The sequence below is a fragment of the Periplaneta americana genome, chromosome 2 (genome assembly GCF_040183065.1).
Source record: "Periplaneta americana isolate PAMFEO1 chromosome 2, P.americana_PAMFEO1_priV1, whole genome shotgun sequence".
Taxonomy (NCBI): domain Eukaryota; kingdom Metazoa; phylum Arthropoda; class Insecta; order Blattodea; family Blattidae; genus Periplaneta; species Periplaneta americana.
This window is the reverse complement of record NC_091118.1, coordinates 63029752-63052968: the sequence shown is the minus strand read 5'-3', so window position 1 is coordinate 63052968 and position 23217 is coordinate 63029752. Positions and strand designations below refer to the sequence as shown.

The 23217-nt window shown below is 34.8% G+C and overlaps 1 protein-coding gene across 2 annotated transcripts in view; it reads right to left on the bottom strand.

Annotated features, from left to right (window-relative positions):
• dyl (dusky-like) overlaps nucleotides 1-23217 on the bottom strand; it is a 205429-nt gene that overhangs the window by 113286 nt on the left and 68926 nt on the right. For both annotated transcript variants that reach the window (XM_069817811.1, XM_069817810.1), the window contains exon 2: nucleotides 14131-14189. The gene's annotated coding sequence lies outside the window, so the exon portion shown is untranslated. The remainder of the gene's footprint in view (nucleotides 1-14130; nucleotides 14190-23217) is intronic.

Sequence of the window (23217 nt, the reverse complement as noted above, 5' to 3'; positions counted from 1 at the left end):
AATAAGCCAATAAATTGCATTGTTCAAACCATATCTGCCTTACTTTGATATTTATGCTGAAATTCGTCAGAAGGAACTGCTGGACAAAGGAAAAACATTAAAGTTCAAGATGGGATTCGAACCCACGACAGTAGTTTTCATACACTGTTCAAGTTAAAGCGCGTCAGCTGTTTCGTAGGCCTACATTGTGGCCGGTTTCATTTAAAAAATGAGTTATAGTAAGCAATTATATGTATGCACTTTCTAATAGAGAAAATATAGACAGAAGAAGATACAAACATCTCTGTTCAACAAAAGAAACAGAATGTCAATGATAATATGACTGAAGGTTTTTGTTTCGTTAATAAGTTGGTAATAATACCATTGTTAACAGTCGAACAAATGAAAATTCTCTTTTGCACAGAAATTGTTCCACTTTCTAAGAAGTCCTTAATTTAGTTAGAACTAGAATAGAATTGTGGACGATTAAAACGGTGAATCGGAACACTATTGTGGGCCTGTTGCGCAGTTTCTCCCGTTCCGGTAGCTCAGGGCCGGCCGGCATTGTCACGGCCGTCCGTGCTAGGCGCTTGTTAACTGGGACATGTCAGGAAACAATTGAGCGCTGCGATGGGAACACTTTGAAAAATGTTCCGTTTCTTCTGCTTCTTATATTTCGGCTTTATGATTACAATCTTGTGAGATGGAAATGGGAAAATTTCTCATTTCTTTATTGTTCTGAAGTGCGACATTACCTGTTTAGTTAACATTACGTGAAGGAGTAATTACAGACATGTAATACACAGGTCAATAAACCGTTTTATTGCGTCATGTAAACAACCCGCACATTAAATTTGCTTTTAGAGTACCAATGTTCCATCAACTCTTAATTCTATTATTCGTCACAAATGAGTAGCCTATATCCTGTACGGTGTCACCAGATGTGAATATCTTTGAAACTTTCCGGTAGCGTCTATAGGGTATCGTATAGGCCTACTGCTAGTTTCTTCTCGTACCATAAAACAGCTGCATGTACAAGGTCATTACAAAAAACACAAAACATTTTAAACGACTCGCCTAAATATATAGACCTACTACTACATTACATATACCGATAATTGTTGTATTCTACAACTCCTGAAGACTGGGAATTTGGAGAGTAACAATGGCTGCCACTAGTGCCATTTAAATAGTAAAACAAAAATAAACAGAATGAAGTATGCGACTGATGACCCACATGAAATCTACATTCTCAGAAGTGTCTTGTGTGCCATGTCTTCTTTCGGAATTATTGAACCTGTCTTCATCGATGGTGGAGTTAGAACTGATAATGTTTTCTGCAAGAATGCAGTCCTTAATTTCCTGTATGAGAATTTCCGTTGTGCAGTAATCTAATCGGTATCACGAACGATTTCATGGTCTTGGATGAACTTGACCTCCCTATCCACCGGACTTAAATTCTTGTAAGGTACATTTATGGGGATTTCTGTAGGACCAAGTCTATCAACATATCCCTCACAGAAATGAACAATTCAAAATCAACATTCTAACTGCTGCACAGGGAATTTGTGGCGAAACTCTCGAAGAATTAATGGGTAGTTTTCATCAATGACTGAATATGTTGGTGGCTGCTGTAGGGTCTCATATTGAAAATATTTTCACATACCATAAAATTACTAGCTTTCAGAGATATTTAATACCAAAAGCACCAATTTGTAACAATTGAAATATAACCAATTAAAATTGTTGCGTCTTTATGTGACGTGTGAGTGTGTGTGTGTGTGTGTGTGTGTGTGTGTGTGTGTGCGCGCGCGTGTGTGCATGTGTGTGCATGTGTGTATGTATGTACTGTTTTTGTGTAGGCTACTGCATGTATGTATGTATGTATGTATGTATGTATGTATGTATGTATGTATGTATGTATGTATGTATGTATGTATGTATGTATGTATGTATGTATGTATGTATGTATGTATGTATGTATGTATGCGTATGTACACTACCGGTCAAAAGTTTTCGATCACCTATCACAACTATGGATTTGTGGTTAAAACAGGGATTTCGTTTTGAATATTCTATCATATCATAATGCTAGAGAGAGAGAAAATATTTATTTTGTTGGTCTATTTAGTTTTTCCGATGTGTTTAAAATAAAGTATATAGTTGTTTTCATAACTGATCGAAAACTTTTGACCGGTAGTGTATGTGTGTATATGAACGTACGTTTATGTATATACTTATACGCTGTATGTTATGCTTATGAACAAAATACACTTTAATGAAATATTATGTGCTGAATCTTATGACAAAACTTTAAAAGAAACTAAATTTCTTGATAAACATGTAAATTTATTATGTATCGGATCCTCTCCTGAGAACGAGAACACTCTCTATCAGTGATGTGGTAGAATTTTTATAATTTACAATTTCTTTATATTGTATTTTTCTGGAAATAAACATTATTATTATTATTATTATTATTATTATTATTATTATTATTATTATTATTATTAGCCTATTTTAAATATACGAGTATAAATCGGGAAAGTATGCCAAGAATGAAACTTTAAATTTAACCTCTGCAGAATAGACAATGCTCAATATAAATGAACATTTTCACTACAGTTTGCCAACAGTCTTTTTTAATGTTAATGTTATGTTTTATTTAACGACGCTCGCAACTGCAGAGGTTATATCAGCGTCGCCGGATGTGCCGGAATTTTGTCCCGCAGGAGTTCTTTTACATGCCAGTAAATCTACTGACATGAGCCTGTCGCATTTAAGCACACTTAAATGCCATCGACCTGGCCCGGGATCGAACCCGCAACCTTGGGCATAGAAGGCCAGCACTATACGAACTCGCCAACGAGGTCAACATCTTTTTTAATGTCGCAGGGGTTTCCTTAAATGTTTTCCCCCTTTTTTTTTCATAAAAATACTATGAGCATCCTATCCCAGATGGAGACGTCTAGATCGAAGATAAAATTGTAAAATAATACTAAGTTTGAAAAGAAAATGAAAAATAATAGGGTTTTGAAGCTGAACATGATAATTGATATTTTGAACCATAAACTTGGACCGAAAATTCCTGTCGGGAGAGAAATGTGGTGAGCCCACTCACTTTTACTACCGAGTTGCCCAGCCTGCCGGCAGTACCTCAATTACCATTCCAGGAATAGAGCGCACGAAGAGACCGGTCCGAGAGATGGCCTCCTTCCACTGCATTCGCATCAAGAAGCTCTCTTCAATGAGCAGACATCCCTCCACTGCACAGTGCAGCCAACTATCACAAGAAACTACGCACACAGTTCACTTCACACGCAATGCCTGGTGTTCGAGTCATCCCCAGTGGTTTTGCGGTTACCAAAATGATTGTTGGACCCTTGGTCCACGGCTTGAAATCCGGCCGAAGGGACTGATTTAAAAGGACGATACAATTCTTAACATGGCTTTCTCTGGAAGGGAAGTAAAACTGCAGATCCCATGTAGAATTGTCCGATTTGGAGATCGGAAATAAGAAAATCTTTCATCGACAATAAGTTTCTTAAAATAACTTTTATTGGGTGCATAACAGGAGAACATATTACGTATTAACTAATAAAATTAATTATAATAATAATTTATAGTATAGGTAAGAGTAAAATTAGATTTTATCCGCTGGCGTCCGAAGCGAAGCCGAGTGTGATAATTTTCACGAGCGCATAAAATCTGTTTACTTCGTGCGCTATAGAGTATCTTATCCATTCCTGTTGCCTAAATTTAATTTTAAACTGTAGGCCTTTTCTTACAATGTGTTGTTTGTGAAGAAATTATAAACAATGGATGTATGGATTTTATGGTTGCTAATATGTTGGTTGTCATGGAGAGAGTGATTTAAAAAGGTCAATTCATTGCTCTGAGTTAAAAACTTTTAATTCACTGCTGTGAATAAAGCCATGGTATAGGTTGCTAAGGACGGCGAAATAAAGACCAGTTTAGATAATAGTCATGGATAAAATTATTTATCTTTTTCTAGTAACAGTATATTGTTTATCAAGCTGTTAGCTTATTATTGAACATTATTTCATTCTGAGAAATAATTATTTGAATAGAAACAAACATTTCATTTATATTTATTTATACATTTATATTTATATATATTTTTTGTATTATATACTTCTTAATTTCAATTCAAGAATCCGCCCTGAGCACGAGTTCTACTCTTTAAGGAGCGAGGTAAAATTTTTCTGTTTATATTATATTTTATGTTACAATTATTAGCAAAATAAATAAATATCGTACTGATAACTTTGCATTAAAGGAATTTTAAATCATGCTAGATCTTTAAAAAATTTCATTTTCGCTAATTATTATTCTTATTATAATATAAACGGGATAAAAATAATTACAATCATGAGTAGGATAAGACGAAACATATATTACACGTGGCTAAAAGTCCATTATATGTTCGTGAGAAATTACGACACTCAAGATACACTTTCGTGGCATAAACATCTCACTCATAAATAATGCCCAGTTTTAGCCATTTATGAGGTAAATAACTATTATTACAGCATAACTATACATACAATTATTATACTGCGAACTTAGTCTCTCTTTTTATTAATTTCTGTAACATGTATTTCTCATTTGAAAATGCAATATTTAACAATTTTTCCTAATAAATTCTTCTTGTAAAATACACTATAGTTTTCACCATTGTTTAAGAGCACAAAAAGTTGAATTATAACGAAAATTTTGAAAATCAACGCGTCGAAATCCTCTTTGAAAAGTCAAGAACGGTAGATAGTATACAGAAAAGGTTAAGTAAAAAATACAATAGATGGAAATAACCTAAAGACTCAGCAGGTTCAGAAAATAGTCTAAATCTTCCCAACAATTAAAACTCCCTATATAGCCTGCAGGTTGATTCACAACTAATAATCCGCGATTTAGGAATCATTTTGAGTATAAAATGTCATATGAACACGGATACGATTATTATTACTTTGAAAGTTATTCGTAAAAAATCCAAACGTCATACTGTGAATCAAGCTTTGGAGTTGCTTGCACCGCAATACAAACATTGGAGCGTAAACTGAACGGAGTGTTGCGCTGTGACGTGAAGTACGGGGTGATGGGGAATATTGGTCTAGTGATTATCAGCTGCGCTCATGAGTATACGGAACGCTAAGCGCCATCCACATTCGTGTGTCCAAGTACATTGAAGTGGAAAGAGTGATATTTGAAAATCTGCTTCCTAACGCAGGTATGTTTATTTTATGATTAATACAATATTTCGTAGAATTCAATAAGCTGTAACTCTTTATTGATTGGTAGTCGGACACATGTTCATAGCATGATATTTTATACTCAAAATGGCCCATAGAACTGATTCCTAAAGCGCGGTTCATTAGTCGTAAATCACCCTACTTATATACAAATGATTAAGTACTGATTCAAGAAAGTGAAGAAAAATTACAAGAATGTATAAATATATAATTTTAAACATACTAATACAGTCTTACAATGTTAAGATAATATTATAAAAACGAAAATACTATGAAGATGAAGCCTGAAATCTACATTTGAGTAGCCTTTTTATCAGGATATTACATGACTCTACGTGATGGTTCGTATTTCGTCGTTATTCTAAGTATGTAATTCAAATACAGGATGTAACTAAAGAATACGTAAACATTTTGGGGAGACTTTCCAAGCACCTAAGGATGAAAATAAGTTATATTAGTGCGGAAATGGTTTATTTCCTATTGGAATTCTTTTTCTACAACCTCAAAGCAAGAAGATAACACAAAGCTTTCTTACTTCATATAATATAAAGGAGCTCCTTTACATTTCAGTGTATACAGAGTGAACCGTAAGTAATGTCATGAATAACAAGAAGTTATTCCTTTTTTTAAGTAGGTTATTTTACGACGCTTTATCAACATCTTAGGTTATTTAGCGTCTGAATGAGGTGAAGATGATAATGTCGGTGAAATGAGTCCGGAATCCAGCACCGACAGTTACCCAGCATTTGCTCATATTGGGTTGAGGGAAAACCCCGGAAAAAACCTCAACTAGGAAACTTGCCCCGACCGGGAATCGAACCCGGGCCATCTGATTTCGCGGCCAGACGCGCTAACCGTTACTGCACAGATGTGGACTGGAGTTATTCTTTGAGATATTTCAAATAAAAAGGTTTAATATGAGTTTGCTCGTTGTTGCTACCTTTTCGGAAAAAAAAAATATATATATGTGTGTGTGTGTGTGTGCGTGCGTGCGTGCGTGCGTGTGTGTGTGTGAAAAATTTCATAGCATATTTTGGGAAAACTACTGAGTTAATTTCCAATATGCTCAGTCAATTTCAGACAGGAGTGTACCGTATTATGATAATAAATGATTGAAAGAATTTTAGTTTTGTTCCTTAAATGTGAAGAAATTTGATCTGGACCAATATAACTTTCAGTTCTGCAAAGGAATTTTAAAATGCCACATGTACTCGGATCAAATTTCTGTACATTTAAAGATCAAAATTAAAATTCTTTCAATAATTCTGCAGTGCCTGGGAAAAGTGACATAAGTCAGTTTCCACAAACCTTTTTTGATAATTTATTGACAACTTACACTGGTTTATGTCGATTTGATTTTTTTCTGTATGAATTATTGTAATGGGAGAAATACTTATGTCTCTTTTTCCAAGCGAGCAGATGTTCCGTAAGTTGTCAATAAATTATCAAAAAAGGTTTGTGCAAAACTGACTTATGTCACTTTTCCCAGGCACTGCAGAATTTATTATCATAACACACTGCTTTCTTAAATTGACTGAGTATATTGGGAATTCAATCAATAGCTGTCCCAAAACACTCTATGAAATGTCTCATATAAAACAATTTTTACCTCGAAAAGGCAGCAAAAACGAGCAAAATTGTATTAAATTTTTTTGTTCGAAATATCTCAAGGAATAACCCCCTGAAATAAATGACAATGCTTGTGGCTCAACCTGTATATTCTTTGGTTTGTCAATTGAAAGTTCCGTGATTGCCAATTTCTTTGCCTCCTCGCACCCCTGATTAAATCCTGTATACTATTATTTGTGTGGGCACTTAAAAATCACTTTGTGTGCAACCCCACAGCAAAATGTATAGAGCTCACAGGGCCAGCAGTCTAGTCTCGGAAAAAATAGCTTGTTTCCATTACAAATGACGGAAAAGAATTCAGGGTAGCTGCTTAAGATTGGAACAGGCCTCAAAAGTAAAAAGTAGAAAAAAAACAGTATTTAGAGTTCCAATTCCTAACGACTTTCAATGGGAAAAAAAAAAAAAAAAAAAAAAAAAAAAAAAAAAAAAAAAAAAAAAAAAAAAAGCAATGTAGTATTCGAAAAGTAATACGGTAAAATATCTATTAACAACCTGAAAAACGCCATTAAGTTAAAATATCGAGAAAAAAATACATACAGGGGGCAATCAATAAGTTTCCGGACTGCTCTCAATGTAGAAACTTACAAGAGATAGAAAACGGAGAATTTATTTATAACTAGGGAAACGCCTGGGATCTATACCAAAATCCACCACTTGAACGGCACAGAAGAGGACTAGCCATAAGGCGTACATGAAGATATTCCAGAAAAAATCGCAATAAGTCCTTGACATGTTCGCGCAAAATCACGTATTATTGAGAATCTGACGCTGTTTGATAGACTAACTCAACAGGCATGGAAGCAATGATCTTCAATGACACGCGCATGTATGTTTAACGGAATATTAAATACAAGTGCAGTTCGGAAATATATTGATTGCACTCTGTATGTAAAGGCTGGTTCACAATAAACCCGGGAACGGAAGCGATGACGAGAACGAAAACGGAAATAATGTTAAAATAAATGTCTTTAAATGTGAGCATTCACAATAGTTAATTGTGAATTTTCACATTTAAAAACACTTATTTTAAAAATGTTTCCGTACTCGTTCTCGTTGTCGTTTCCGTTCCCGGTTTATTGTGAACCAGCCTTAACATTGACAAATGGGTGATTACAGTACACTGTGACGAATTTCTCTACTAAAAAGTTCAGCTACTTAAAAAGTTTGGGAACCGCTAATCTAGATAACAGTCTCTGTATTTTAAAATAGACTTTCAGTAAACAAAATTTACATTTCTTTGTAATCCTTATGCCTTTAAATCTGCTGTGTAGTACTGTATTGACATAATTTTGTGTTTAAACATGTAGGCTATATCAAACACCATTTCAACGTTGTAATAAGAAAAACAGTAAAAGAGATGTGATTAAAAGAGCACAGACTCACTAAAACAGAGACTGAGGTAGCCCACAGCGGAACTTTAATACACAGTACATATTATCTTGTTAAGGTGTCTGTCATTATGCAGATGGTAATGGCAGATATTTGTGTATATTCCTGTGCGAATTTTAGCACTATTTTTTACATATACAAATCCGTGCTTCAGTAATCGAAATAAAAGCTGAGACAGCAATTTCTTGCTAAGATATCATACTGTAAGTAGACCTAATCCATTAAGCATAACAGAGGTTCAAGTAATTCTCTGCTCCTTCAGCAGTTTTCAAATGTCTTTTCCAGCTGTTATCCAGGATACGATATTGAGACCGCAATGTGCAGAAACCTCAAGCACTGTTACTCGTTGAAATGCATTTAATATCATCTCATATCCAGCATATGAATTCGCATTTCTGTAAATACTCGTACAACGTTATCTGTGATCTTATGTTAAAGAGAAACTATAGTGAAAAATTAAGAAAATCCACTCTTTTTCTTCTTTTGTTTTTAAGTTCGTAATTATATTTGAATCTTCTAGTTTCATAATACGGCTTCATTTCCTATTTGAGAACCCTTCAAACTGTGTCACGTGACTTTTATATATCGGCATAGAGGAAAAATAAATCGCGAAAGTCATAAAATGCTCCCTGCGGCATAATACAAAAACTTTACAGTTCCAAAATATCATCCCATATAATCAAATGTGGCCAAACATACGTTGCGTGAACGAGATGAAAGAAATTTTTTTAATGCTGTTTTCCAGACTTTAAAATCTTAAGCTTAAAAGTAGTCATAGGAATAAAAATTAATTAGCTTTTTGAGATCAGTTTAAATAGTCACAACAAATTTTAAGAACTAAGGAAGAGACTAGTGAAGTGTTTTGTATGGAGTGTGGCATTGTATGGGGCAGAAACATGGACATTACGGCGAAGTGAAGAGAAGCAAATAGAAGCATTTGAAATGTGGATATGGGAAGGATGGAACGTGTGAAGTGGACAGACAGAATAAGAAATTAAGCTGTGTTGGAAAGAGTGGATGAAGAAAGAAATTTGCTGAAACTGATCAAGAAGAGGAAAAGGAATTGGTTAGGTCACTGACAGAAGAAACTGCCTACTGAAGGATGCACTGGAAGAAATGGTGAACGAGAGAAGAGTTCGGGGCAGAAGAAGATATCAGATGATAGACACATGAACTGTATAAGGAAATGAAAAGAAAGTTAGAAAATAGAAAAGATTGGAGAAAACTGGGTTTGCAATTTTGTACCTAAGCATCTGAATTTTTTCTGTATATTAACCTACTACGCTCAACAATTATGTGTATGCTTTTTTTCTAACTCTCCAATTTTCGAAACAGAACAGATTTATGTAACATAAACAAAATATTTTTAAAAATCTTGGGATTATTTCACAAATTATTTTTTTCTGTAACCTAGTATCATTTAATAAATTGAAAGCATAGTTCTCTTCCTAACATAGCAGAGGTACTGTATAAAAATATTCAAACTGATTGAACGAAATTTGTATCAGAAAAATAATTTTGAAAATTTGCCCCATTTGTTTAAAAAAATGGAATAACTTTAAAAAATAAGTGTACGATGAAAGTCAAAATTTGGAAACTCTATTAGGCTGTTAAGATACATATGCTTATCAAAAATGAAAGCTTCATTTAAAAAAAATTATAAAATTTCATTTTCCCTAGTCCCACCACACGTAAAACACATTTTTTTATCTCCACAAAGGACATATTTTTTGTCACAAGAGCCGCAGAAAAGACTGCAAATTATTTAAAAGATATATCACACTTTGTAGGGGAATTGTGTTGCGCGATTGGCAACAGTGGGAGCAACAGGTTGTGTTTTGCTTCTTTTTTCACACTGCGCGTACTACTTCTTCATCTTCTCATTCCTGTTCTGCACTTGTTTACGGAAACAGATCCATGTGGCCGTGATTGTTCTCCTCTCGGCCATCTGGATGACGCTCGTTCGTAACACTTTTTGCCTTCTACCGCTGCTGCCGTTCCTATTACGATGTAATTTATAGTAAGCGGTTATTGTTATCGATATTTTCGACCCCTTTAAAATTAGGATCGCATATTATTTCCAAACGACTTTCTATTCAGCTACACGGCAGCAGACTTAGAGCGTGCTTCACGTAATTTGAAGTCAGAATCTATGATTGGTACGAGTAGAAAGGTGGAAAGATATCTCATGAGCTTGACAAGGAAAACCCGGTACTGCCCTTATTACAGTACATGCAACTGCACCTTCTATGACCTTTTTTATTTTGTGTAAAATGAAAAATATATTGTTTATATGTCTTCATTAAAAATCTAAATTTGTCGTCTGTTTTATGAAAATTTTATTATTTAAAAACAACTTAATTAAGATGACATACTGCATTTTTTCACATCCTTTGTGAGTTTCGCAATAACGTTACAGACACCACCATCATGGTAACATGTGATAACCACAACTGAATGTTAAAATATATTCATATTACCCATGTTCAACTAATCAGAGTTATCAATGTAATATTATCAACAGTAATATCATTAGAGGTTTTGATGTATGTAGCGAAAATTAAAACTCGAGTGGGAGTTAACTGACTATTACACGATTAGAAGAAAGTATATCATTCTATTTGACTAATGTTAACTTCACCAAAACGTTTGAACGGAACCGCCATTTTCAGTTGACTATCTATGCGGTAAACAAATGACGATCGCAAAGCATGTATAGTACCGTAAGAATTTGCAGTTTGAAATGTTGGCAAACAAAGAAACAAATGGTAGGGAGGTGATAAAAACAGAAGAAAGTATATAAAGATTAGAAGAAATAAAGTACTCTAATACGATAAAATAGATATTAATTGACTTACTAAAATTCTATTTCACTAATATTAGCTTCATGAAAACGTTTGAACAGAGCAGCCATTTTCAGTTGGTTGTCTATGCGGTAAACAAATGATGATCGCAAAACATGTTTTATAGCACCATAAAGAATTTGCAGTTTGAAATATCGGCAAACAAAGAAAAAAATGTTAGGGAAGTGATAAAAATAAACAAATGCTATGGAAGTGATAAAATTGTAGCGATAAACAGTCATGATTGGTTTCGTACCATTTTATGATAAAATAAAGAACAGTTTAGTTACAAGTCATAGATTAAATATATATTTAAATACGTGGTGATATGAAATTTGCTTTTTTAGAGCATAAAATTTAAATTCTATGACTATATTCATACACCTTCGACAATTTTATTTGAAATATCTAAAATAAATTTAAAATTTTACATCCAACAAGAGTCACGGTTTACGCGTATCACCGACTGAATGCTGGAGCTGCTTTCTAAGTCTGTTTCTCATAATTCATATGAGAAGGTCTAGGCATGGTCAATGTTTAACAGATTTCAAAATACGTCTAAACATACATTTATTTTACGTTGTAGGCTATTTTTACATGTGGTTATTGTTAGCACTTTTGTGAAACGGTTTAATTATATTATTGTACGAGGGTGCTTCAAGAACTAAGATAAGAAGAGCTCTCATGGACAAATTTCATTCCACAGGCAGATACACTTGTTCCAACTGTAGACCAAGACATCGATGCCGACATAGAAGAAATCTGCGTCAAGTCCATGAAGCCACGTCATGACGGCTTGCTGTATCGGTGTTGAATCGCTTACCACCCAGTTGCTTGTTCAACGGTCAAAAGAGATTGAAATCACTGAGATCCAGGACGGGGCTGTAGGGAGAATGGTCCATTACCTCCCACCGGAAGCGCCGTTTCCATGACGTGACATTCGCGCCGTTGACCGTGAATTTATACTGGTGAGGTGTCCTTCAAACACAAAAACTGGATCAAACTACGCATTTCCACTTTTGACCATGTTTCCATGCGCGCAGCCATCTTACAACTGATATTGCAAGGGTCTGACTCAACTTACGCGTCGTCTAATAACAGCGTGATAAAGCTGTGGTCTGCTTCTGCGGGCCTGGGGGAAAATTCGAACAAGAGGGGGAATATGTTACCCGTGAGAACTCTTGTTATCTTACTTTTTGATCACTTTCATATGTTGTATCTAGCATAATTAAATTGCTATGACACTTATTCAAAATATAAAAACGAAAGGAATATAATTGCACAGTCTCATTAGTAGAGCAGTTATTATTCTTTTACATTATTTTCCGATTGTGAAAATAAATCGAATGAATTTTATTGAAATAGATAATAAAGCAGTAGAACGAGTAACACATTTTAAGTACCTGGGATGTGATGTAAGTTACCGATAACGATATAAAATAAAATTACAATCATTCCAGACAGTATGTGGAACAATGATTAGAATTTTGAAGAATAAAAGCAGAAAGGAAACAAAAATGAAATTCTACAATGTAATGGCAGTCCCTACTCTTTTATGTGGAAGTGAAAGTTGGGTTACAACAAAACCTGAAGTTAGTAAAATAGAAGCGGTAGAGATGAGATTCTTGTGGAAAGTAAAAGGATGCACGAGATTAGATAGAATTAGAAATGAAGATATTAGGCAGGAACTAGGAGTATGCCCACTTATTGATAAAATAGACAATTACATACAAGATTGGAAATTACATGTAGAGAGAATGGACGACTACAGACTTCCTAAGAAAGCAATAAATTATAAACCAAAAGGACGAAGAAATCAGGGACGATCCATGAAAAGATGGGGCGACCTTTGAAGCCGGAACGGGCAATTGCCCATATCATGAAGTGAAGAAGGAGGAGAAGAAGAAGAAGAAGAAGAAGAAGAAGAAGAAAATCATTTGATTATTCCATCTCTAATATTGCAGCCAAAATAGTCTACGAACGAATAGATTATAGAACATTCAAAACGCCTTTAGATTACGCAGCACTTTGCTTTCTGAAGATCTTCAACGAATTTGTCTTCTCGGTTCGTCATTTGGAGTCAACACAATACACTCAGTAATTAAACTAAAATAATTGGTTTGAAGGTCATATTTAGTTTCAGATAAGTTGGAATTATAATATAAATTATAAAGGTTATATGATTTTTCAATCGGCAACTTACCAACTTATAAAATTTTGTAAAACAGATTTTTTACCTACAAATGATATTAGGGTACAACTTTGTCCGTCACGAAAAGAGATTTTTGGGTTTAGCACCATGTCATACAAGTAGAAACATCCAACAGTTATAAGCAAGGTATCGGCTTCAAGGTAAAAAGGTGAATGTATCTGCTGGCTCTCCAAAAGTGGGGAATAACTCTTGATAAAAGATTTAACAGATAACTTTCCAATTCCTCGTCGTCCTTGATGTTCGAGCCGATAAGTCACTGTCGTCGTCTGTGGTCTACTGGGTACCAAACTAGAAGTTGGATCTGAGGTTTCAGAGTTCAGCTACGGATTCCTTTAAAGAGCGATCAAATTCCCAGCATAGCTTCCTGCTGGAGAAAGAGGAAAGGTTCGGGTCCCATGCTGAAGATTTACGGCAGGGTTCTTTTGAACTCTGTCCCTGAGAGAAGGTTTCAGGCAAATGTATCTGCCATTTGCCCTCCACGTTGAATTTCGATTCTGAATAACCTCTCCAATATTGAAAGTTAAAATAATAAAATACTACTGCTCGACACATAGCACCTTAGTGTTAGACATTCCTCCATCTGTCACACGATGTAAAACCCCGAACACATTATATTCATTACATCGCCATTTATATGAAACTTTGGTCACTTAAAATCAACAGAGGCCCTATAAAGTTCCAATAGCATTCAATAACCTTTAAACTAAGACGTTTGTAGTGAACAAAACTTCATAAGATTTCTCCAAAATGTAAGAATTTCTAAAATATTTATAAATAAATAGGCTTATCACAAAAAGTGATTACTTACGTGTCGTCAAAACGAAGTCTTTTATAATGGCGGCCAGTAATGAAGATTCAATAATTCACCTGAAACAAATAAAATGACCGAGTTAGAGAAATTTGTAATTTTAAATGTTTGTTTTATTATTATATTATAATCCAAATGGATATTAAGAGAACATTATGATGAAATAATAATAATAATAATAATAATAATAATAATAATAATAATAATAACAATAATAATAAATTTTATTACAGAACAATTGTAAAACGAGATTTGTTATGAGTAGACTTAGTTGAATTGCCACACGCAGCATGCAATCAGGTTGCCGATGTATGTGGTATAGAAGAGGTGAGCGACAGCCCGGTCTCGTAGTATAAGCAGTTCATGTTGAGAGTTGTGACCGGTCAAAATAGATAGATCAGCTACAGCTAATGTATACCTATGTAAGCACTTGTTTTTGCATTACTGTGGTTGGAATAGTCAAAGCTTAACATTTGTTCAGTGCAGACAAGAATTCAATCAAACATACTACAATGAGAGTGTTGCTGTTCCAAATAATTGCCCCTGGAATACCCTTACCCCCGCAGCCATTCTTGACCCGTTGGGGAACGTGGTTGCATGCTGGTAATAATAACATTACGTCAAAATAATGGAGGTAATTGATGCATTGGATAGCACAGACAGTTCCGCTGTTGCAGCTGTAAAATCATTGTCTTCTGAACAGCTATTGGAAAATATTTTGTTCATTGATTCTAATTTTAAAATCGTGTCCAAAAGCATCATCCTGTTAGAATCGTCTAAACTACAACTCTCAGAAGTCCTTAATATAGTGGATAAAGTATCACAAACCGTTATCCAAAATAACAATTCACTAATCTCAGAAAAAGTGAAATGTAAGTTGAGAAACATTATTGCTAAAAATTCTGGCTATTCATAACTTCGTATTATAAATGATGTACTATCAGGTCACGACAAGACATCTGAAGTTGATGTACTAAAAAGTAGTGACTTTCCGTTCTTCAAATATGTACGTATTACATCGTGTGATGTTGAACGTACATTTTCCCAAAATAAAAACTGTTTAAGTGACCATCGGAGGAGGTTACTTTGCAGTCGCTGAAAATGTACGTAATTCTTCACGGTAATGCACATATTCAAGGATGATGTGAGCATCTTACATTAAATTTTAAGAGTTAATATATCTCACTGTAAAATAATTGTGTATTTACATGTTTAAACATTTCCTACTTCAATGATCATTCATTATATTTCTTGAATGAAGGATACAGGTTTTATTGTAACCGCAGTATACTGCTCAGTGTTTACATTAGAGGCATAATCTATCCTTTGCACGCCCCCTTTCTCATACCGCATGCGCAGTAAACCTTGCGATTCTCGTGGCAATTCCACGAAGTCTAGTTATGAGAAACTAAAGTGTACTAAATAAAATATTCAGTGCGCCCATTAAAGGATTATACACAGAACTTTCGACCGAAGAATTCGGCTTACGTAGTAGAAGATGATTTTGGTTACATGTTTTGTTTTGGAAATATAATGGGACGTTGGACAGCGAGGAAAATATTCATTCCGCCGAATTATTTCAAGAACATGTGACACTATTTTACATGAATTCTTTGTTGGGACAGCTATATTTGTATGTTATTGTTATTTAACAAGGAGGAAAACAAATTATGTTTGTAACTTAATATAAAATTCATAATGATAAATGTATAGTTTTTTTTATTTCATATCACTGCCTAGTGTACGATATCTTAAGGCTCATTCACAATGAAAATTAAACATAACATAAGCTTTAACTTAAAAATGTAAACGTTACGGTAAAGTCAAGAAATCATACCGTCATTCACGATGGAAACAAACATAACCGCAAAGATACTTTGTAACCATGGAAACGTAACAACGACGCCATTTCCTCATATACTGTCATATACTTCAGCGCTCCACGATTGTGTTCTGTTTGCAAATCACGTTAGCATAAGCATGAAAGTTTGGAGTTTGCAAACTTTCATGCTAACGTCTAACGATAATGTTAATGTCAGTGTTTATGTGAATCATTGTAAATGATCCCATTTGGTAACCTGGGCGCAAACTTCTGTGTTTATGTTACGGTTATGTTTAATTTTCATTGTGAATGGGCCTTTAGACATAGAAAAATGGACCTAAATTTAAATGTGCCATAAGGACATTCCACGTATGGTTTACTAGTAACCCGATACTTTGTATCATCATCAAACTTATATTCCGAATGAAAAAGAAATTTTTGGTTTTAATGAGTTCTATTCCTTAAGGGGACAGAATTGTAAATTTTGAAACCTTTTTCTATTGGGCCAAATTTAACCAAATTTTTACAACATAGTTATGTCAACAAGTAATAGTATTCTACAACATTTCAAAGGAATTGGATAATTCCTTCAAGAGATTTAATTTTTTTATATCTATTATGTAATTTTTGATCAGGCCATACTTTTTATACCTGAATTGCCATTGAACTTTGTGTAATTTTTACAGCTGAGACTCCACATGTCGGAGAACCAGGCTGTGCATTAGATTTACATAGGCTAATATGAATTTGTTTCTGAGATGTAACTTTTAAAAAATTTAAGATTCATAAAATTTTAATAACAATTAATGAAACCAGTTTTTGTTCATTATTTCAAATTTGAATGCTTAGATATGTTTATCTATCCATTCTCCGAGTAATGTAAAAATTTATTTGAACTGAATAATACTGTATATTTACTATATGTCTAAAGCATAAAAAATGTAACTAACGGGAAATTGAGTTTAAAATATTAGGTTAACAGCTTTCAAATGAGTCACGCCCACACAGACATTAGGAAAATATTTTTTAAACCAACTTAGAAGTGGAATTGGACAAAGTCCAGTTGAAAAATGAAAGTACCGGTACACAGTTTAATGTTGTTTTCAGTGGGGGTAAAAAGTAAAAACTCATAAAATTTTCACATTTTTCACCAAAAGTCTCCCCTCATTGAATGATGGTTCAATATTTCCTCTTTAATAACAATATTTAGCTCAGTTACTTAGCAAAGGTAACAATAGCTGAAATGATATTGCGACTACTAAGAAACAACATGGCAAATTCAAAAAATACTTTAACTCTCGAATTTCAAGATACCACCAACTTGTCATGCACTGAGTATGTTGGGTTGCCTATATACGCCCTGAATTCACAGCGTCCCTTAGCACAGTCAACGGTACAACGAATGCGCCTAGCTGGGGGCTGGTATAATGAACCTGGTGCTGGTTTGTATGACCCCCATATAAATCAATCAGACTCATTATAAACAAGCTCCTTTATGTATATTATTATTGATCCAATTACATTTAAAAAAATACATGTGCCATAAATGGTTATATTCTTGAAACCTGAAGAAATTTACAAATTTTCTCGCACAATTCATTGCGTTCGTATATCTACTTTGGATGGTTAGAGATATGTTGAGTTGTGTCGATGTAGAAAGAGACGAGAAAGACGGGCGTTGTTCCTAAACATTCAATTTCAAACATCCTGTGTAAGAGATTTTCAGTGTCCCTAACATACGTAAGGAATAATATTAATACATGCTGACAGTTGATTATGTGGGTCACCTTACAATTTATTTTCTTGACCAGTAGATTCACACATATTACACAGTAAGAACTAATAATCCGGATATCGTAACCTGTAATTTGGATTCGAAATCATGCCAACTAATTGGTGTTATACCAAACCTTGTCTATGAGAACTTGTATAAGAGACAGACCTACAATAATATAACCTCACAGTTGAGTCCAGTCGAAAGCGGGATGTGAAACTGATGTTACGTAAATTATAACTGAATATCTCTGATACGAAGTTTGGTACTTATTAAGAATAGGCCTATAGAGCAAGGAAAATTAGAGAAAACTAAAGACTGTAGACCTACTTATGTGTGTGTATGTATGGATCCAATCCCTACCCACTTCACTTTACGTGATTCGGGTTCCGCATATTGCGGATAGATGGCAGAAATGTGAACCCATTTTCTACTGGGTGTTCATTTCAAAGTGTGTCATGACGTCACTGTTGATGAGTCAGCGATTTGAAGAGAGTTTCAGCTTTTATGTCAGAGAAGTTGCCTATTAATCAAGGCGTTCAATCTGAACTTGAGAACGTGTACGGTATAACTTGAACGTCGTAGCAACAGATGGCGGTCTGTGATGTCTGTGTGCTACCGTAACCCCTTTCGAACTGTGTTTTGCGAAGCCAAGTCGTACACAGGGTATTTGTTATCGGTTGCGTACGGCAACATTCCACAACACAAATCAAATGCTCCGTGTCCATGTTGACCGTCGAAGTTAATGTCAACAAATACGTAAGTAATCGTCTTAACCCCCTCCCCACATCTCGACAGTAAGAAAAAAACTCACCTCAGTACATGTTTCGAAACAGTTCACATTCCTGCCACTACCGGCGTCACCGTACGTATCGGTAAGTACTCTTCAGAATGAACGCCGTACTTGCTAGGCAACTTCTCTCGCACGTAGGTAATACGCCTCTGCGGAAGTTTAGGAAGATTGAATTCTCTAGGCTCATCGACTAGCCACATGACGGCATACAGCGAGCCATAACACACTTTGAACTGAACACCCAGTAGTTGCACAACACTTCGGCGGGTCACACTGTACATGATGTGTATCTGTGGAGAGAGATGTCGCGAACTAGGGTGAGTGTATGTGTAAGTATTCGTGCAAAGTGTAGTGTCTGTCGAATAACACCAAAAGGGCCGCCAGGCTTAACGTCCCCGTCCGACGGACGAATCACTATGAACAGTGACATATGCCTTCTCTTCATAGGCACTGCAGGGAGATTTGGGATTTAACCCTGGCATATTAGTGCACAATCTAGTGTGCACCGTCATCTCTCCTAGTGCCGAGGTAGAAATTTTACATGAAAATTTCTGACCCCGAGATCTACTTATTATTATTATTATTATTATTATTATTATTATTATTATTATCATTATTATTATTATCACTATATTATATTATTATTATCATCACTATATTATATTATTATTATCACTATATTATATTATTATTATTATTATTATTATTATTATTATTATTACTGAATATTAAAAGAAAATAGTAATAATAATGCATTATATTAAGTAAGATGTGGTTATAGTGAATATGACAAAATAACGGATAACTTATAGAAATAAAACTGTATTAATTATTAACGGTCTTACTAATAAAAACGCTATATAAAGACGTTTAACTGTCTTATACTTATACAATGAGTAGCTCGTTTATAAGTTGTGTGTAAATTCGTTACTAATAATCACTACATACGTCGTGTATAACAGTATGACTGTTACACAGCTACGTCATAGCTTCGTCATTACTTCGTTACGAAAGGTAATAGAATATCTGAGGTTCTCTATTGCATCCGGCAGAGCGCTCTAGTGTGGCATGTTAAATATCGATAGTACAACTGGCTCTAATCGATTACCACACTACATTTGGTCAAAGAGTACAAGCTACAGCAATATTACTCTAATAATTCTATGATCTTTGGTTTGTTCTTCTATGGTTACAAGGTAACCATCATCATAAAATGACAGTCGATAAGAACAGCTGTTAGAGGGGCGGCCATTTTTTCCCTATATACAACGCTTAAACAAGGGGTTTCGTGTATATAACTACTGCAAAGCAATTCCCATTGTATAGTTACAGCTTGTTTATACGTCCATAGCTTATTCACGGTTTATTAGTAACGTTTTCTGTCTCAACTCTGCATAATTCTCGTATAAAAACTATACACGGTTTATTAGTAAGACTGTAAGTGACAAACTTATTGCAATTACTGAATGCATTGGTTATATACAAGCTATGAAAGCTCTCAGGGGACGAGATGTTAAGATTTCTATTTCCACACTCGGCAGTAAGGAGCAGCAGTACGTGTTGACAGCCTTTGCTGTCAAAGAAACATCCTGGCACTCTGATGAATCCTTGCACTTAACTCGTTTAGCCCCATTGTACGCTCTAAAGATTGTGCTATAATTGAAGAGCTTTCTCCCATAACAAGTTAAGTCCATTTTCAGTAATTTGACAAGAGCTACAAAAAAAACTATGAATGCTGTTTCTATTTATGCTGGATATTTCCTGATGGTTTGTCATTGTTGTGCACAAATATGTGTTTTCAGAATACGTATTAATAATAAATCCTCAGTTTAAATCTAAGTTTTAAATAGGACCATTTCTAAAGAAATAAATTGCGAAAGTGATTTTTCAGCTATAGCTGCTTTAAAATATAAATATAGAAACAAATTTCAAATATAAAATGAGCTCAGAGTGATTATCTCGAATATAAAACAAAACCTGGACAGGCTGTGTAGGCTACTTCAAAATAGGTACATATTAGTCATTACATCTATGCCTTAGAAATGTTTCGTTGCAATGCTTTCGTTTTGATTACATTTTAAATTCAAAATTTAAATTTTAAATAAAGAAGCAAAAAATAACATATGTTATTGCCTTGTTCATTTATTTGAAGTCCCACCCCCGTCAAGCTACGGCGTCTCCCAGGGGGGTGCGCCCCACACTTTGCGAACCGCTGGTCTAAATAATGTTCTGAACTGTTCATAACCGTTGCAATAAAAATCTCACTTCCCAAATCCGCAGCTGAGCAAACTATTAATAGACGATAATCTGAAACGAATATGAAATACGTAACCGACTAATATTATACTTTGGATCAGAAGCAAGAGAAGATTAATAATAATAATAACTTAATAATAATAATAATAATAATAATAATAATAATAATAATAATAATAATAATAATAATAATAATAATGTCGTTATTAAATATTTACTGCTAAATGACAATGTACCATATTATATACAGTCATCTCATTATATTCATCTAAAGAAAATCAAAACTCGAGTGGGATTTAATTGACTATTAGATACACGGGGCGGCCGGGTAGCTCAGTTGGTAGAGCAGCTGGCTACGGACTGGAAGGTCCGGGATTCGATCCCAGGTTGAGACAGGATTTTTTCTCTTTGCCAAACTTTCAGAACGGCCCCGAGGTTCACTCAGCCTCCTATAAAATTGAGTACCGGGTCTTTCCTGGGGGTTAAAGGCAGTCAGAGCGTGGTGCCGACCACACCACCTCATTCTAGTGCCGAGGTCATGGAATGCATGGGGCTCTACCTCCATGCCCCCCCCCAAGTGCCTTCATGGCATGTTACGGGGATACCTTTACCTTTTATTAGATACACGATTAGAAGAAACTATATGAAGATTGCTAAAATACTAAACTGTCTTGAAAATGTATTATTGTACCATCTCATCATTACAAATATTCGCTAGATAGCAGTAGTGTGTTATGATCTGCTGTTCTCTTGTTGTGCCAATTATACAATCGTCATTGAACTCTATGGACGATTACTAGTCAAGAAGTTTCATTTTTATTAAAACAGTTGCATTCCACTTCAATTATCAATTTACTACTGTACATTAAACAATCTCTGATACGTGACTGTCCATAATCTCATACAGCAGAAGCTATAACGTAATTTAAATAATATAAACAAGATAAATTATAGAACAATTTTAATTAAGGATGATGAAATAAACATGAATCATTTTAAAAGGTACAATTATTGAAAGTACAATGCTGGCAAAGGAAGAAACAAATGCTAGGGTGGTGATAAAAAACAAACAAATGCTAGGGAAGTGATACAAATTTTAGGATAAGCAGCCATGATTAGTTGAAACACCTCTTTCCGTACCGTTTTATTGATCAAAGTAGTATGACGTAGAAAAAGTGTAATAGTCTATAAAATCCATACACGAAATTAGAAAATGATTCAGCAGAGATGTAATGGGATAGAAGTATGTGTTGGCAGATAGAACAGTTTTAATAACAGATTAGTTACTACAGTTATAAACCAAAAAATACGTCTCTGACAGGTGTAACAATTTCGAACACTTTAAATTTACAGTCTGTATACACAGATGTAACGTCTACTATACTGATTATTTAACTAAATTCACACAACTCTGCAGATATTTTTTTTTCAATCTTTCCTACAGACATCAGCAACAGGTGTAACTCCACACACTTTCATGACGCTGTTAAATCCTTGTGTATCACAACAGTACATTCATGTTAGTGTGTGTTGTCGAGTAGGTGCAACACTATTTCAAGATTCTTTAGCAAAACTTGAAGAGTCACAGTCAGCAAACAAAGCAAAGCTATTCCATTACAGACCCCTAATGGTCCAAAAGGAGGGGGGATGTTAAAGCTCCCACCTCACGAGACAATCGGCACTGTGTAGCAGTAGGGATGTCAACCCTAATTGCTGGCCGCCTTTACACCCAAGGAAACACTCTGATACTCATTTCTGCTAGCAACTGACAAGCAAACATTTTGATGGGAGCAGATAAAATATTTAATTTTTTTCTTCCAATATGTTAATAATGTGAAAAGAAGTGCTTATACAATTTTTGGCCAATCGACCGCAATTACGAGGCCGTCCAGAAAGTAATTTTCCCTGGGGCCGTTTACAGGAAAAAAACACAATTGCATGGAAAGATTTATTCAAACAGATACGGCAATTGTTACGCCATTTGTCAACATTTCCCCCCACTGAAATTGAGACATTTGTCATACTATGAGCTCAACTTTTGTATCTTTGTGTCGTAGAAGTCAGCCGCCTGGGATCGGAACCAGCGTTTGACAGCCGTCTGCACCTCTCTGTCGATCCCACGATATGACAAATGTCTCGATTCCGATGGGGAATATGTTGAAGAAAAGCTCAATAATAGCTGTGTCTGTTCCAATAAATTTTTCAAATGAAATTGTGTTTTCTTTCTGTTAACGGCCCCTGGCGAACTTATTTTTACAGCCCTCGTAATTGCGGTCGAGTGTCCAAAATTTGTATAAGCACTTCTTTTGACATTATTAACATGTTGAAAGAAAAAAAAAAACTTTTTTATCTGCCCTCATTAGAATGTTTGCTTCAATCCAAGGGCATAGTGGGGCCGGAAGGATTTGATCAGTATCAAAAACCAATTACCTCATCGGGAAT